A 19,656-nucleotide genomic window follows, 5' to 3' on the forward strand; every position below is an offset into this window, starting at 1 on the left:
TTTTGGAACGAACTCTAAGATACAAGGTGTGATATTTAAAACATGGTTGTCTAAAAATAAATGTGGACGATTACTCAAAAGATCAATAGTATGCATTTTTTCCCCTTTGAGAACCATGCTACTCAATTGATTGGCATACATACGTTCTATATAAATTCTCCATTTCCAGTTGATAAAGTCCTAACTCAAAAGAAAAGGACACCAAAGCTATTTTGTCCTCTAGTGATCCATAGAAGCCATCGAAGAAAATGAACACCAATCATGTCTTATGTATAAGATCTAGCTATATCTCCTCCATTTTCGTTAATTAAATATGGGTATTTATAGGATTCAAAGCAACAGAGGAAAAATATGAAACTAACTTACTAACTGAGCAATTACAATTCAAGCCTTAAGGCTCCAATCACATAGGAGTCAAATGGAAACCCCTCCTAATCATGGCTCCTACCAATCAAGTTCCGATGTGAAGTTATGGATATGTAAACGATAATGTGGAAAAGTGGAGAAAGGTTTTTCCACTTTCTTTTGTGTAAGGGTTCAATCATTTTCAATGTGGAACTTGCATAAACATTTTTTCTAAGTAATATCATGAAGAAAAATTTATCATGCATGGTCTCAAACTTTTTCTTTCATCGTGTTTTGATCTCTACTAGTACTACAGTTGTTCATTTTCTATTGCATGTGTTAATATCTTATTCTTAAGAGGCATTTTTTTGCTAAGGTTTCCTTTGGACCGGTTTGAATCCTAATGGAAATTGCCCTATGTATTTGCTTTACATGGCAAACTGTGTAGATTTCTCCTTTTCATTTTAGTAGTTATCTCATAATCCTTCAATGATGTTTTGGAGATTTTTATTATGGATTAATAATGTTGTCATTGCTAAAGCATGTTTTTGTTTGAGCTTGGTCTGTAAGGAAGTTTTCAAAATTCTCTTAAAATGGTTAATATCATAAAACTTGAACTTGTTTCAATATCCTAGGAAGAAAAGTTAACAGTAGCTTCCATTCATGTGGTCATAATGCAGTTTACTGGTACAAAGTTCTATTACCTAAAAAATGAGGTTATTTTGTTGGATATGGGGCTCATTAACTGGGCAATGTCAGAACTTGTAACAACAGGATACACGCCTTTGACAACCCCCAATATTGTATGGTCATCTATTTTGGAAAACTGTGGCTTTCAACCTCAGGTACCGAGCACACATGTTTATAGTCCTCTATGATTGAAATCTAATTGTGAAGAAATTCTATGTCTACTACTTTTAAATTGACTCAATAAGGCTCATGTTCTTGATTTGTTTCTTTGTAAGATGCATTTTATCATTAATTGTATGTATGACAATATAGGTCTTTTTTTTAACAATGAAGTCTTTTAAAAAAAATTGAAACATCATGGATTTTATGTTTTTACTGACCATATGTACTCTATAGAGGGAACAAACTAGTGTTTAGCAAGTATAGCAGAGATTCTAGTGGGAGGAATGTACATGGGTTGGATTATTGATGATTCCATTTTGCCATTGAAGTTTGTTTCACTATCACATTGCTTCCGCATAGGAGCTGGTGTTGCAGGCTATGCAACAAGGTCTAATATTTCTGGAAAAAAGATTGTTCTATTTTGAAATTATTGAAAAACTGATGAAGGGTGATTTGACACTTTATTTTTCACTATTGGATCATAGTTTTTATAAGAAAAGAGAAATTTTGTTTAAATCAGTTCAAAAGTACATCCTGGGCAGAATTATGTCTTTCCCTATAACCACAAAGGATGCATTTGCTACTAAGCCTTGTAGATGGTTGGAAATGAAAATATTTACATTGAAAAATAGAATGACCCTAGTAAAAGCACTAGAATGACCATATTAAAAATTACCAAACTAGAAGGAAGGTCATGCTCCTTTACTTCACACCGTTCTTTTTACTTCAAACTATTTTTTGCTTCTTTTCCCAAATATTGATCATGGGTCAACTCACATCTTTCTATCCACCATTCCACAACCTTTGACTAAATGGCTCAGGAGGCATATTATCCTCATAGCAGTGTTCTACCTCGCTCAACCAAAAATATATTATCCCAAACCCTTAAAGTAGCCTAGAAAATTTAATACTTATTCCGCTGATGAAAATATCTTAAAGTGGTTAACATCAGGAAAGGAATAAACTTAGCATTATGGACTTATTGAAGATCAACATTTTTTGGAACGAACATCTATATACAAGGTGTGGTATTTAAAGCATCGTTGTTAAAAAGCAGTGTGGACCATTACTCAAAAAATAGGCAATATCCCTTTTTCCCCTTTGAGAACCACGCTACTCAGCTGATTAGCATACATATGTTCTATATAAATTCTCCATTACCAATTGATAAAGTCCTAACTCAAAAGAAAAGGACACCAAATCTCTTTTGTCCTATAGTGATCCATAGAAACCATCAGAGAAAACGAAGATTAAACTTGCCTTGTGTATAAGATCTAGCTATATCTCCTCCATTTGAATTAATTAAATATGGGTATAGGATTTGAAAGCAACATAGGACAGATATGAAACTAACTTACCAGCTGAGCAATTAAATTCAAACCTTAAGGCTCCAATCGCATAGGAGTCAAATGTAAACGCCTCCTAATCATGACAACCACCAATCAAGTTCCACTATGAAGGTATGTATATGTAAAAGATAATGTGGCAGAGTGGAAAAGTATTTTGCCACTTTGCTTCTTGTTAGGGTTCAATCCTTGTTAAAGTGGGACTTGCATAAATGTTTTTCTAAGTAATATCATGAAGAAAACTTTATGGTGCATGGTCTCAAACTATTTCTTTCATCTTGTTCTAATCTCTCCAAGTACTACATCTATTCATTTTCTGTTGCATGTGTTAATATCTTATTCTTAAGAGAAATTTTTTTGCTAGGGTTTCCTTTGGACCAATTTGAATCCTAATGGCAGTTGCCCTACATATTTGATTTACATGATGAACCTTATAGATTTCTCCTTTTATTTTTAATATTTGTCTTGTATTTCTTCAATGTTATTCTGAAGTTGTCTGTTATGGATTAATAATGTTGTCACTGTTAAAGCATATTGTTTGTCTGATCTTGGTTTGTAAGGAAGTTTTCAAAAATCTCTTAAAATGGTTAATATTATAAAACTTGAACTTGTTTCCATTGTAGGTTTTAACCCCGTACAAAAATTACTTGCATATGAATTCTAAAACACAAAAAATAAATAATGCGAGAGAAGAACACATAAAATACATATTCACAGAGATTTTTCCCTGGATCCCAAAACTAGGACTACCAGCTTGATTTTTCATTATGTTCCTTTCAATATTATAATACATATTTATACATGCCGAAGCATCCAATACCATGGACCGAAAACCATCGCGTCCAAAAAAAAACATGTGCAAAAATCATGCACAAAACCATAGGTGGGTCCGCCCAACCTAACATAGGGTCCAAAACCAAAATTTTCTGGGGCGCTACCCCGAACCCCATAAAGTGGGGTTACGGGTGCCCCTCAAACCCCCTGTTAACTACATGGAAAGAATATAACACAACCCAACATTCTCCCACTTGTTGTTTTCTTTCCACTGGGGGCCACAAGAGAGCTTAGTCATTTTTCCGGCCCTGAAATGCCCATTGTCTCTCTACAACAAGAGAACTTCTCAGAGCTCACAGATTTTGTTAATGCATCCGTAGTATTCTTCAATGTGTCCACCTTTACCAACAACACCTTTTTTTCTTCTATCATATCCCTCACAAAGTGATACTGAACATCAATGTGCTTTGTCTTTGAATGTTATGCAGGGTTCTTTGCCAAGAAAATTGCACTTTGGCTGTCACAGTCTATCCTTATAGCTTCCTGTACTAACCCCATACTTGAACACAACCTCTGCAACCAAACTACTTCCTTACTTGTGTTATCACTCAGGTTGTTCCCTGGCTCCTAAGGGAATACGGCCGAGGTAACCACTAACAAATCTTTTAGCTGCAGGTCCTAGCCTACCTGCAACCAAAGAGGGCTCTCTCTTTGTAGTTTTAGCTTTGTTTTTTAAGTATTTTAGGCTAGCTATTATGCACAAGTTTTGTTTTGAATTTGTTGGAGGGTAATTTCAGGTGGAACATGAATGCAAGTAGAAAATAGTTTCTTCCATTGGGTATATGGAGTCAGAGTGAGTGAACTGGTAAAATGTTGAAGTGTTCATTTGGTAAAAGGAGTTTGCTGCAGAGCAAGGTAATGAATTCAGGAGCAATTTTGATATCTAAAATGGTGAAATTAAGTCAGAGAATGAAAGGCACTCAAGAATATTTCATTATACTGGCAAGGAGAAAGTGCATGAAGATTACTAAGGAGCAATAAAGAATTCCTAAGCAATATTCAGAATGGAAGAACTAATGTAAATAGGAGCAATTAAGAATTCCTATTTATGATTAATTCTGAAGAAAACATATATAGTAACTGAGATTGAACACAGAGTACATTTAAGCAAATTCTGTGCTATTCCTCTTCTCTACTACCAAGTTTATGGAACAAACATGAAATTGCACATATAGAAAACATAAAAACACAGAGAAGATAGACTTATTGATCCATAAAAGATGCAAGAATTCTGTAGCGCTCCCAGAGCTTCACTTCTACATTCAGATGGTTCAGCACAGTGAAATTCCAGCAACCTTTGTATTATATAGCTTTGATAACTTACAATGCAGTTCAGAAATGAAATTACCAACCCCAAATACATGTCGTGGGGGGGTATTTATACAAAAGGAAGATACAAAATATCATGAGGATAAGCTTTCAACTCATAACTTTCTTTACCAACTAATTAAGGAGCAGTAAGTGAAGGAATAAATGCTGTAGTAAATATGAATGCTCTAGCTGTCCAATTTATCAGAGGAGTTTTGACTTTTTGGGCTGAATGAGTCGGCTGCCTTCTGCGCATTTATTCTGCGTGTGATGTCCTGTTGCTGGTACGTTTCTGAATTTGTCTTTGTCTTCATCATGGGTGCTCGACTTCTTTGCATTTATTGAGCTGTAGTGGTCATTATGTTTCTGCCTTGCACTGCCTTTTCTTCCCTTTTGACAGGTGGAGCATGCCATCTGTATATGTTGAACTGTTGTTTACAAAAAAGAATTAATAACCGAAATCACTTGAGCAATGTCTCCATCATTCCTCTCCACCAATCTTCTGTAGGTAGTTGATGCCTTTGTATTTTGATCAGTGTCTCATCAGCTTCAGTGTACCTATAAAAGTTTGGTTGGGTTTCAAAGAGATTATTTATCTCGTGTGAAATGTAGAATAGGTTTTCTAGTTTATCAAAGACACTCTGTTCAGATGGAGGCCTTGTTTCTTCTTATGTGCTTGAGGAAGCTGTGATTTGATTGGAAGCATAATTGTTCACCCTATTGGCATAATTCTCATGTGACAACAGCCTTCCAGCACTGGTTACTAGACTAGGTAGCCCTCTGCTCTATAATGGTTGTGATATTTATTCTGAACTCATCCACCTCTGCTTGCATCTCTTGGCACTTTCTTTCCAAGGTCTGCACAAAATTCCTTAGGGTCAGCACCCTTTTTACTAATAAGATAGTATCAGTCCTATTTTTGATTCCTAATGCTACCAACTACTCCTTGGCGTGAGTGTTCAGAAATTGGATCATCCTATTAGCTTTCTCAGGCATATTACCCAAAGATGATCTAGCCTTTTGATTTTCAAACTGAGCTATGCCTATCAAATCCATTTGCTCATGCCTGGTTTCAATGGATTGCCATTGTTCTGTAATGGATTGGCTAATCTTGGCCCACAGAATTTTCTTGATATCTACTAGAGTCTTATCAAAAGTAAGCTCTTTCTCCAGCTCCTTTATTATTTTTTCCAGGGCTTTCACTTCCCTTGTTTTCTCAACTACATCCTGCTTTGACTTGTCATATTTTTCCTCAATTCTAGCCAGCTTTTCCTTGGTTTCTTTCAACTCCGCCATTTGCAATTCCAGGGCTTCTATTTCTTTCATCATATTTTCCATTCTCAAGTTGGTGCCTTCTCTGCAGGTGTTGTAGTAGTTGCTGAAATTGGTGTTGAGTTTGAGGTACCTGCTTCAAATGCTGGGGTAGTGAGAGGGACTATTGTGGGGGGCGTAGGAGGAGCAGCTGTAAGAATCTGAGCTGTTTGAATTGGCTAAGAGGCCAACTCTCCCTGTCTTCCCTGTAATGATGCCTCCAAGGCACTCTCTGTCTCTACCAACCTTTTATGTAAGGTCGTAAGCAAAGCTACGACATCCTGCTCCTCTTTCTTTTGTGCTACCTCTGTAGTTTGAGGATGCAGTGTAGCTGGCAGCTTGATTTGTCTTCTAAGGGCGGCTACGTCTTCATCTTTCTGTTTTATCAAAGCTTGCACACCCTTGGTATCAGTGGGATCATGCCCCAGCTCTATGATGATCTCCTCCAAGGACTTGATTCTATTTTCCTTGGCCTATGATGAATCTTTCTCCAACTCTAATTGGGCAGCAGTATTGTGCAAAGAGTTTTGCAATCTATGGGCTAACAATGTTTTATCTGCTAAAGTAGAATATACCATCTCCCCGGCCTACTTGTGCAATTCAATCAGGTCCATCGAATGGATATCTTTGGCGAACACTTCCAGATTGGTTCTAATATAGTCAGCAGTTGATTGGGGTTGCTGAGTTGTAGGTCTGAAGTGACCGAGGGTCATTTTCCCTTCCTGGATGTCATAGGCTGCCATTAGCCTTTGCTGATTGGTGGGGGCCATCCTTATTAGCTTGTTGTACAACTGTAATCTTACTGTTTCATTCCTAGCTTTGATATCAGTGAATGCTTTTTTAATGTCAGAGCCCTGTCGGCCGTGTTGCCCGGTGGATGTTACCTCTATCCCCTATTGTCTCTCTTGCTCCTGGTGAAAGGAGCTGGCCGATGTTCCCATGCTTGGGGGAACTTGTTGTTCAGTGGGCCCCTCTGGCATTTCTTCCTCTAAAAAAGGACTTAACCTTTGTCTCTTTTCTCCTTGTTTCTCTGTGGATGTCCCTGGAGGGGTCTCTTCCTGTCTATCCCTCTTCTTTGCTCTTTCTTCATTGGCAGGAGTCTGCAACACAGGAATTTCAGTCACTTTTGCTTGAGTTAAAGGGTCTTGCCCTTGACCCTGTTCATCTGTAGAAACCGGTCGGTCTGCCATTCTTTCTTGCTGCTCTAAATTGTGCACTTGCTCTTCTAAATGTTGCACCTCTTTTCCTTTAGATGTCCCTGGTAGTGGAGCACTTTCTTGAGCTAGTTGTTGGGGGGCCATGGCAGATGAGGTGCCTTCTCCAAGGTGCCGAGGAGCTGTAAAAAAGACCTGTCCAAAAGATTCCAAGTCAACTGATTTTTCCAGGTTCTTTATTGCTTTTTCTGTTATCTCTTCTTCAGTAAGCTCTTCCACTAATGTGCCCTCTACCCATTCTTGTTGATTGGCATATTGTTCAATTTGAGGGATATTGCAATGTACATATCTTGCAAGCTTATATTTGATTCTTCTAAGGCTTATAAAGTGATTGGGATCATATGGTGACCAAATGAAACTTAGTTTGAGCTTAAGTTTCTCTCCCAGAATCTGGTCAGCATCCTTCCATGCTTCTTCTCTCTTATTGAAAATAAAGGGGCCCAATTGATGTTTGACTTTCAGCTATGCCTTTTTGCTTTTTCCATGGAACTGAATCATATCTGCATTACCAAATTGCCGAAAGTATTCTAAGGCAAAGAGTCGCATAGGGACATATTTTGGCAGTTGGTAGGGGGCTAATTCACAGCCATAAACCCTGATTACTGTGTGGTTTTGGTAAAAATACCAGTCACCAATGCTGTAGCTTTTGGAAAGCTGTAGAATCTTTTGCATCTCATCAATGAGTCTGGGAGGAGGATCTGTTGATAATAAGCAGGTAGCTGGATAGACAAAAAGGTCAATGAACTCACAATATGTGTATGGGTAGTAACTAACGTGATGGAATATTGATGACCAAAATATGATAGACCTCCTCTCCCCCCTAGCATCCAAATTTTTGAGGAAGACTGGGAAACTTTTAGACTGATAATATAGCAGCAAATGATAGATATATGAGGTGAATTTGAATACCCTTTCCCTTTCTAGGTTCATGAATTGCTCATGAATCTTATCAACTATGAAGGTGGCATAATCATACTAGACAGCAGGGGGCTGTCCTGGAGTGAAAATAGACATCAAGGCAAAGACAGTGTTGTCCACAATTTCACTTGTTCTGAATCCCAGGATGTAGGAGATCATATCTATGAGCATTTTTCCCTCCTTAGTAATTGCAACATGGAGATAGGGGATTGTGAATCTGGAGTAACAGTCTAGTGGCATAAACAACTTAGCAATTCGGTCAATCTCTACGGAGGGAAACTTTGAGGCTTGATCTAGCAGATTCTTCATGGAAAGGGGGACCAAAGGCTAAGTTGGTTTGAATTGCAACATCTCATTGATAGACTGAGGAGTTATGTAGAAGAGGACTTTACCAGCAGGGCCCATCACTGCCCTTTGAGAAGGCTCATAATTGGAACAACATTGATGGATGAGGTCAAGAAAGACATTTACTGAGGGCAAGTAGTACATGGGCATGTTGGATTCCCATATTCCCAATGGGTCATCTTTGTTTCTGAATTTATTCCTTATCTCACAGAAAGCCTGAAGATCGGGCTTGTCTCCTTCCATATCAGCAATTTGATAGTCTCTATCTGCCAGTGGAATCCATTCTAACTATCTATGGGGTGCATTTAGTGGTACAATATTGAGGGCAACTGGGGCCTCCATGTTTTGATTATGATTACAATTGGATTAGGCCTGCATTTCAGCAAGGAACAGAGTTCTGATAATGGTTTTCTGGGCAAGGAACTCACAGTTTTAAGTTCTGTGCAAAGATGTTATTGATGAGTAAAACTCAATGAAATGAAGATTGTGCAGGGCTCTGCCCTAAGTTCACCTGAAAGGGAGAAAAATAAAAGGACTTTTGCAGACAGTCTTCAGTAGTTTTGTGGGAGAAGTGGACTTGAATTTTGAGTTTAATGGAAATTTTGCAGGGGATAACAGAGTTGCTGGGTTTTGGTTGCAACTCAGGTTATACAGTGGGGCAGAGAGGAGAAGCTCACGGGTTCCAACGTCTTCCAAGTGAATTTTTTAGGTGTATTGGCAAATTTTGCAGAGAAATTATGAAAAACAGGGTTACGGGTGTTTTTTCGGGTAAATACTTGTTCTTTCGAGAGATTGCTGTGGTGAAGAGTTGCAGGCAGAGGCCGAAGAGATCGGGTTGCAGGTCGAGTAGGCCTGGGTAGCTGACGGGAACGTCGAATGCGAACTGGATGTAAGTTTCATGAAAGAACTTGCATCGTTTAGTTGCATAAAAAACAAACAAAAACAACACTTTCGCGAGTTTTATCGCAAATTTGGGTTTTTGAGGCATTTTGGTGCTTTTTTGCGATGACGTCAGCATGACGTCATCGGTGGGTCCCGGGTATGGCTAGATGACATGGCAGTTGACTGGGGCGATGATGTGGCACAGGACATGGTGGCAGGATGGGGGCGTAGACAGATGAGGTAGCGGTGACACGGAGCAGCGGCGGGTTGACGCAGAGGTGACATCATGGGGACGTGGTGCCAAGGCAGAAGGTGGTAAATGGTTTTATCGGACCGCCTTCTGTACGGGGGTGGTAAGTGTCAGAGGAGGCCCGACGCAATGAAAACAAGACATGCATCTTTTGTACGATGGAAAAACCACTGTGCTATCGGACGCTAACTCCTGTACGTCGGGGGCGCTCCAAAATCAACCTGGACCGTCAGATCTGGGAGGGCAGATCAGAGGGCCGACGGAGCGCGAAGCTGGTGGCAGGTTAATGTATGGGGGCCCGCTGCATATTATATTGATTTATTTATGTGGCGAGGGTTCAAACCTTTGGAAAGCGGGTTATATGTGTTATACGCGCTGGAGGAGTTTAATGTTTAATAAACTTTTAAACACCAAACTTTAAAAAATGAACGTGGAGGGTGTAGTAACAAAGTTTAATGAGCGGAGAGGAGGGCAGCGGTTGTTAATTTAACTAGAGGTTACATTAACTCCAGGTTAAGACGCGGAAGGGTTTATATCAGTCCCAAATGGACTAATATCTCCCAAGACTACATTATATGGATATAGTGCCATGGGGTGGGTTATGTAATATTTTTTGGAATTTTATATAGTTTTTTGTAGCAATAGGAATGGGAAAGTAGTTAGGGAGCTATATAATAGAATTAGAAGTTAATATGAGTTTGTGAGGTGAAAACGTATGGGAGAGGCTAAGTTAAGGACTGAAACTTTAGACATAAGAAGTGAATGGAATGTGGAGGAGTGATTTTACACAAGAAATGTGGCTTCTTTCCATTTAAGGAAAGTCAAAACTTGACTTGATGTTTTACAAAAATGGACTGAAAGCAGGACTTGTTGGGCAGATCCCAAGGTCCTCAAGGGGGTGTTAGTAAGACGCTTTGGGGGGGGGGGGGTGAAAGGGAGTTAGACATGCTTCCATAGTTCTGCCATCAAACAACTGCTTTGACACTTCTATCATTGATGAGACAAGTTTTGTTTAACCATACAAAAGGATATCAAAAACCCTGCTTCTGCAACCTCAAACTACCTACCCAGCCTAATACACCTAGCATTTTTTCTTCCTTTTGAATGGGTGCACTTAGATTTGCAAACCCTGATTGTTCTCTTTTCTTTTAGCTGCCCTCCTAGCTAAATCTACCCTTATTTCTTCCAAGGGCCCAGATTAAGCAGTTGGGCTCCTTAATTTCTCTACCTAGCTAGTGATCTGCCAAGTTTAAACTGTTTGGACAGATATTCATTCTCTAGTCTAGAACAAGCAATTTAAAACATGGCATGGTCCAGATTGAACTGTTGGGCCATCCATCAAGCTAGTAGTGGCATTTTGGCTAGCCACTTTCCTAGTATTTCTTTGGGGTTCATTTCTATCATTTTTTCTGACCAATTTACTCTTTTTGCCCTTTGATTTTTCTTTTAGGGCATACCCTCTTTACATTTTTAACTTTCCTCTAATGCTTTTTTACAAAATATGGAACCTTTGCAGCATGAAAAGATGAACATATTTGGCACTTCCCAAGTCAATCATGAAAAATGAAATCTATTGGTATAGGAACCTAAAAACTTGCATGAGTGGCTACCATGTATTCTTCCTTTGTAGTTGACAATGCCACTACAGATTGTTTCTTACTCGTCCAACTGACTGCACCTCCAAATAGGTTAAACACATACCCACTTGTAGATCTTCTCTGATCCAGATCTCTAGCCCAGTCTACATCAACAAAGCCATGAATATCCAACACTCTGTCCAATCCTGGTCTTCCTTTGTAGCACAAACCATAATCACTAGTGCCACGCAAATACCTGAAAACCCGCTTCACTGTTGTCCAGTGCTCCTTCCCTGGTTTTGAAATAAACCTGCTCAATACTCCCACTGCATGTGTAATGTCTGGTCTAGTACAGACCATTTCATACATCAGGCTACCGACTGCACTTGCATATGGAACATGGGACATGTCCTCTTCCTCTTCTTATGTCTTGGGACAATGTTCAGTGGATAACCTCACACCTACAGGAATAGGAACCTTCATCAGTTTACTATCCTACATATTAAACCTCTACAATATTGTCTCAACATACTTCCTCTATTTTAACCAGAGCTTCCTCTTTGCTCGATCTCTTTTAATTTCCATGCCCAAAATATAGTTTGCAGCACCATGATCTTTCATGTCGAATTTGGAGGAAAATTGGGTCTTCAAATCTTAGATAACTTCTTTGTCATTTCCAGCCAACAACATATCATCCACACACAACACCAGATAAATAACATGGTCACCAATTAATTTAAAATACACACAGTGATCTGCTTTGCTTCTGGTGAAGCCAAGTCCCCATATAAATGTTTCAAATTTCTGATACCACATCCTTGGTGACTGTTTTAACCCATCTAGAGACTTCTTTAACTTACATACTAGTTCTTTCTTACCCTTCACCACCAAGCCTTCAGGTTGCTTCATGTAGATCTCCTCTTCCAGATCCCCGTGAAGAAATGTTGTCTTCACATCCATCTGTTCTACCTCAAAATCAAAAGCAATAGCAACAGATAAAAGTAATCTAATAGAAGTTGCCTTAGAAACAGGAGAAAAGAATATCACCAAAATCAATTCCCAACACCTGGGAATAACCTTTTGCTACCAACCGAGCTTTGTATTTCTCCACTTTTCCTTCGGCATTTGTCTTCTTTTTGAACACCCATTTGCTGCCAATGGGTTTCCTTCCAGCCGACAACTCCACCAAATCCCAAGCTTCATTTTTGTGCAAAGATGTCATTTCATTAACCATGGTCTCTTTCTAGAGTTTTCCATCCTCTGAATCCACTACTTCCTTCACAGTTCCGTGATCATCATTAGTAACAGAAATTAGATGGACTATACCTTTCTGGCTGCCTTCTTTCTCAAACTGATCTTCTCACAGCCAGAGTTTGTGGCTCTTCACCTTCTGATTCCTCCTCTGTTGTAGAGTCTGATTCTTCCTCCTTTAGCTCAAACTCTATCTTCTCAGGTTCCTTTGGTTGGACTTCATGTTTAATAACATATTTCACCTCTCTGAACACCACATCTCAGCTATACATAACCTTCCTTGTTACTGGGTTCCAAAGCTTATAACCCTTTAAACCATCCTTATACCCAATAAAGATGCACTTTTTAGATTTACTATCCAACTTTGTTCTTTTCTGCTTTGGAACATGTACATATGCATCACATCCAAATACCCTCAGAAGTGAAAGAAAGGGTTTCTTACCAGTCCATACCTCTTGTGGAGTCTTATCCTCCAATGCTGATGAAGGTGACCTATTGACCAGGTAACACGTAGTATCCACTGCCTCTGCCTAGAATTCTTGTCCTAACCCAACACCACTGAGCATGCTTCTTGCCCTTTCCATCAATGTCTTGTTCATTCTTTTTGCAACTCCATTTTGCTGAGGTGTATATGGAGTAGTCTTCTGCCGTGCTATACCACACTTCTTGCAGAATTCTTCAAATTCCTTACTGCAAAACTCTCCACCGTTATCTGTTCTCAGCACCTTTATCTTCTTCTCTGTCTGGTTTTCCACTAGAGCCTTAAATTGTTTAAACCTATCAAAGACTTCAGATTTCTTCTTAAGGAAATATATCCATGTATTCCTTGAGAAGTCATCTATAAATGATACATAGTACATAGACTTACCCAGTGATGGAACCTTCACAGGTCCAAACACATCACTGTGCACAAGCTCTAATATATGTTTCGCCCTCTTACCACCAGAGGGAAACTCACCCATGATTCTGCTTCCGTATAACACAATTTTCACAGAAATCAAAATCCAGAGAGCTATTACTCATACCTTCTACCATACCTTTACCATGAAGTATTTGAAGGTCCTTCTCTCCAATATGTCCAAGCCTTTGATGCCACAACATGGTCTTTTCTCCAGAGACCACTAGATTTTCTGCTCCACTTTCAGGAACCACGGAATTGTTGCACCCATCAACAACAATGCTACCTTGTAGCTTGTAAAAAGTTCCAATTTGAACTCCCCACATCAATACCAGTGCTCCCTAAACCATCTTGCAGGTATCCTTCTCGAACACCGTTTTTACACCTGCATCATCCAACTTACTAACAAAAATTAGATTTCTGGCTAATGCAGGAATATGCAGAACACCCGGAAGTGTTCTAACCCTTCCACCTTGCAACTTCAACTTTACTTTTCTACATCCAATGATTCTAGCCTTCCGACATCCCCCAATAAGACATCACCACCATCATATTTCTCATACTCACAGAACCACTCTCTATAGGGAATGAAGTGAAAGGATGCACATGAGTCAATCAACCATTCCTCATGATCTACATGTATACTTGAAGAAGCCAAGTACACATCCCCACCTTCATCTGATGTGGTTTTCGCCTCTGTAGAACGAGCCTCATTAGATCCCTTTCCTTTGTTAGGAGATTTATATTTACAGTCCCTTTTGAAGTGGCCTTCCTTTCCACATTTCCAGCACACCACCTTTACAGGTTTTCCTGGAGATTTAGATCTCCCACTCGATGACTTATTTTTGTTTCTGTTTGGGACCGTCCTCATACATACAAGGCATCACCATTTTGGCTCTCCATATTTTTCCGTCTCATCTCCTCCATCAAGAAGGCTGAGACTATTTCATCAAACTGCAAGGCAATTGCATTGCAACCTATTGCAATAACCAGACTATCCCACAAATCTGGTAGAGAACACAACAAACTAATGCACTTATCTTCATCTGAAATTTTAATATCAACAGATGCTAACTGACTTACCACAGTATTAAATGCGTTCATATGCTCTATCACCAATTCTCCATCTTTCATCCTCAGGTTATACAACTTTTTCTGCATGAACAGTTTATTCACTAGAGACAGATTGGTACAAAGTCCCTGACTTGTCCCGCAAAGCCTTTGTTGTAGCTTCCCCTGATACATTTAGCAATACTGAATATGAGACACATAATCGTATTGTGCTCTTTGCCTTCCGATCCAACTTCTTCCATTCTTCATCGAACACTCCCATTGGTTTAGTACCTAGATCTACCATGATCCACTGATCTTTATCCACCAACAAATCCTCCATCTTGAGTTCCCAAAAATCAAAACTCCGAACATTAAATTTCTCAATCTCTATCTTTCCACTGCTCGCCATCTTCTTTCACCACCAGAATCAATCTCGCAGATCTCCCACTAAACAGGGTCTACCACAGGCCCGAGCGAAACCCCTGAGCAAAAAAGGCGTCCCCTTGAAGCCAAATCTACTCTGATACCAAATGTAGGTTTTAACCCCGTACAAGAATTACCTGCATATGAATTCTAAAACAAAAAAAAAATAATGCGAGAGCAGAACACATAAAACACATATACACAGAGATTTTCCCCTGGATCCCAAAACCGGGACTACCAGCTTGATTTTTCATTATGTTCCTTTCAATGTTATAATACATATTTATACATGTCGAAGCATCCAATACCATGGACCAAAAACCATCGCGTCCAATACCATGGACCGAAAACCATGGCGTCCAAAAAAAAACATGTGTGAAAATCATGCACAAAACCATAGGTGGGTCCGCCAAAACCAAAATTTTCTGGGGCACTACCCCGAACCCCATAAAGTTGGTTTACGGGTGCTCCTCAAACCCCCCATTAACTACTTGGAAAGAATATAACACAACCCAACGTCAATATCCCAGGAAGAAAATTTAACAACAACTTCCATTCATGTGGTCATAATGTAGGTTAGCAGTACAAAGTTAAATTGACTCAATAAGGCCCTTGTTCTTTATTTGTTGATTTGTAAGATGCAAGCTATCATTATTTGGATGTATGAGAAGATAGGTATGATTGTTAACAATGAAGTATTTTAAAAAAATTGAAGCATCGTGGATTTTATTTTTTTACTGAGCAGGTGTACTCTATAGAGGGAACAAACCAATCTTTAGCAGGTACAACAAAGATTCTAGTGGGAGGAATGTACCTGGATCAAATTATTGATGATATCATTTTTCCATTGAATTTTGTTGTGTTTTCACATTGCTTCTACATAGAAGCTGGTGCTACAGGCTATACAACAAGGTCTAATATTTCTCAAATAAAGATTTCTCTATTTTGAAATTATTGACAATTTGATGAAGAGTTATTTTATACTTGCTTTTTCTCTGTTGGAACACAATTTTTATTTGAAAATAGAACTTTTATTTAGATCGGTTCAACAAGTACACCCTAGGTAGAGCTAAGTATTTCCCTATAACCATAAAGGCTGCATTTTCTACTAAGCCTTATAGATGGTTGGAAATGAAAATATTTATATTGCAAAATAGAATGACCATAGTAAAAGCACTAGAATGACCTATTAAAAATTATCAAACTAGAAGGAAGGTCATGCTCCTTTACTTCACACTGTTTTTTTTACTTCACACTGTTTTTTTTACTTCAAACTATTTTTTGCTTCTTTTCCTAAATAATGATCGTGGCTCAAATCACATATTTCCACCCACCATTCCACAACCTTTCACTAAATGGCTCAGGAGGCACCTTATCCTCATAGTAATGTTCTACCTCGCTCAACCAAAAATATATTCTCCCAAACCCTTAAAGTAGTCTGGAAAATTTAATACTTATTTTGTTGATGGAAAAGTTCAAGGATGTAAGAAATTAGTTTTAAATGGAATTTCACCATCACCAAAAGTTTTGAAGCATAACACAAAAAAATTTGTTGTCCTTCATATGAAACAGAAATAACCATGGAAAATAAACAAAATTAATGCATTACCTTAAACAAGGATTGGATTCGACTGAATTATACGTGACTTCATTACATATCTTGTGTAACTGTAAAAAGAACTGTAGTCTTGGAGAATCCTTTACGCACCTCAGGGACATGTGGACCCAATATTTAGGAAGTGTTCTCACATTTACAACATTGTATTTGTCAAAAGTGGACTGAGCTTCCATGCCTGGGCAACATAACAAGATGATCATAGAAAGGTTGAGAACTTATTTAATAACTGTATTTTACTAGTTTGTAACATACGCTTATTAAATAAGAAGATCCCCTTGTTTTAGAAAGACCCCAAATAGGGCCATACAATCTTTGAACTGAGAGCTTGATGTTCTTCATTGTTTCCTTGGACTTGTTTGTTATCAATGTAGAATATATGTAGTAAGTTTGAACCCAAGAAACTCCAGGATGAGGTCACTGATTGTGATACAAAAATTGGAGAGTAATCTTTAGGTGCCAGTGGAGGAGAGGCTTGGACTAGAGCAAGAGATGGTTTGGGTTTGCTTACACGTGCAGGAACAACAACTAGAAGAAGTTGGTTTAAGCTGCCACCAACATGAAGCCTGGCCATGACACCCACAACAAGGCCATTGTTGTAGGTAGTTGGTTCCATCTGTTCATAGTTGTCTCTCTCATCTGTAAAATTGTCATTCTGATCAGGCCCTCCAACAAGAGCACCATGCAAAACATTGGGATCACTTCCCTTGCTTCTAAACCAAGTGGCATAGCCCCCTCTGCAGGGCATGAAGGATGGGTTTACTTTGTAAGATATGATAGATGAAGCTCTGTGGTGTACTAGATGAGGTTAGTTTCTATCTCTCAAATTGTCTCTGACGATGTAATCTATTTGAGATTGAGCAAAGGATAGAAGCTCTGAGGGTTGCACAAATTCACCCAAGCATTGAAGGTTCTTGCGAGAAATAGTGAGGTAATTAGAGTAAACTATGAGGAGAGAAACTGGATGTTTTTCCATTTCTTCCAAAACAGGAGGCCACCTAGAGTTTTCTGTACAATCTTATTGCCTTTTTGCAAGCACACACACATGGAAAACTCTACTTTTTCCTGATAGTTTTGTAGAACATTACTCTACCCACCTCTGCCTTGCATGGGGAACTCTGGGTCCAGGACCTAAACTCACGCATACTTGACATCCTAGTTGAATTCAGTCATTTTCCACCCATTCCACCTAGAGAAATGGCATTATTAATCACATAGTTCATGTAACAGTCAAACAAATCTCCAATATCCTCATGAAGCCATGCCGCTTCCCAAAGAATCTCATTTGCATATCCACTATTATATGCATAATACTTTCGTGTAACAATACTGCTATTGTCATATTTTCCTTTTTATCTTTTAGCAAATGTGAAAATTTGCTTGGCATGGTTGAGAAGCTCAATGGAGTAGGTATGATCAGAGTGCTTGAAAACAATTGAAGCAAAATCCATTGTAGCTGTTATTTCTCCTGCAAGATCTGAGCTAGGATTGTTTGCATCAATTCTATATGCCTAGCAAGGTTTGGTCATGTCTTCTAGCCTTTTCCAACAATAATGGTCTGAGTTGCCATCACCCACCTCTCCATACCATACATCAGACTATGTATGTTCCGTAATCAAATAAGTAGTATTTCATTGAATAACCTCCATCAAATGACCCAACTCACCACTACTAGTCAATTGCTTTCCATATTCAATAACACTCCATGACAGCATGGTGACTATGAATTCCATTGGGATGCCAAATTTAGCATTTTCATAAGCGGTGTATTATCTCCTCCTATTAGATACACCCCATTAGCCAAAACATCATGCAGACTAGAATCACCCCTCTAGGTGACTCCCTAATTTCCAGGAATCTTTCCAGGATCTGGCTTCAGTGGTAAAAATGGAGGAGAATGTGAAGTTCAGGAACTTCAAATGATTAATGTTAACTTGGAAAAATGTGACAGTTAGTAGGAAAGGGGAAGACTCCTACAATACATCTCTTGAGAAAACTAAGAAAGAAATCGCTTACATACCAAGGGATAGCGTACATGGTAACGAAAGAAGTATATTTGTTGTAGATGTTTCATAGTTACAGGTTGTGGACATGAAAATATTCTCCAAGGAAGGACAAGAAAGAGCCAAAGTTGAATTAGATGATGTCCATGAAAGTTTATTAGAAAGTGATAAAAGGTCATACACGAATATAAATTCAACTTCAAGATCTGATTGAGAGGATGCTGAAGTGGAGAGGTGTGAAAAACTATAGAGGAAAAATAGGGAGGAATAGATGGTTGCAGGGAAGCAATTGTTCAAGTCGCTAAAGCTATAATAAAAGAATGAGAGGAATTTGTGAAGAGACTAGAAAGAGAGAAGTAGAAATTAGAGAACATATTGGCTGAGTGTTAAGAACAAAAATCTAGAGAGGTTAGTTCTCTTTAATTATTTTATATTTATCATTATTCAATTTTCTTTGCATGCATGGTTGAAGTCAAGTTAATCAAGGCCTAGTAGTAGCATGCATAGGCACTTCAAATTGGTAACAATATTGAGACAAAAGATTAGAATGGTTCTTATTTGTAGTCCCATTGACAAGCATACTTTCATCAATCCTTATCTATTCAATTGTATTTGTTAAGTTTCTTTTATGTGAATCAAGTTGCTTTCATGTTCATTTTATCATGTCCACTGACCATGTTGGATTAAACTTAGCTTTCAAGATTTATGTTGTTTTTATTAAAATGTTTTATGGTATGATTTTTACTTCTGTACATATAATTTTAATAATGAATATTTAAATTGCATCATTTTTCAATATAAATCCTATCCTCCTTTCCAAAAATCAAGTCACAACTGGGGGGATTTGAACCTTGGATTTCTTAGTTACTACAGACTCACATTACTTCAATCACCAATTAAGCTGCCCCCTTGGGACTCACATTGCATTTGCACTATTATTTAGGAACAAAAATGTGTTTTTTTATGAATATTGTACTTCTATGATAATATACCTTATTTTGAGCTTGGTCTGTAAGGAAGTTGCCAAAAATATCTTAAAATGGTTAATATAAGAAATTTTGAACTTGTTTCAATATCCCAGGAAGAAAATTTAACAGCAGCTTCCATTCACGTGGTCATAATGCAAGTTAGTGGTACAAAGTTCTATTACCTAAAAAATGTGGTTGTTTTGTTGGAGATAGGGCTCATTAACTGGGCACCATCAAAACTTATAACAAGAGGATACACACCT

At 38.5% G+C, this 19,656-nt stretch overlaps 1 pseudogene; it reads right to left on the bottom strand.

The window, feature by feature from the left end:
* LOC149192012 (endoglucanase 6-like) overlaps nucleotides 1-19,656 on the bottom strand; it is a 150,299-nt pseudogene that overhangs the window by 60,652 nt on the left and 69,991 nt on the right.

Source organism: Pinus tabuliformis, chromosome 2_2 (genome assembly GCF_031772625.1).
Source record: "Pinus tabuliformis cultivar Carrire ecotype Pingquan chromosome 2_2, CPIR1, whole genome shotgun sequence".
Classification (NCBI taxonomy): domain Eukaryota; kingdom Viridiplantae; phylum Streptophyta; class Pinopsida; order Pinales; family Pinaceae; genus Pinus; species Pinus tabuliformis.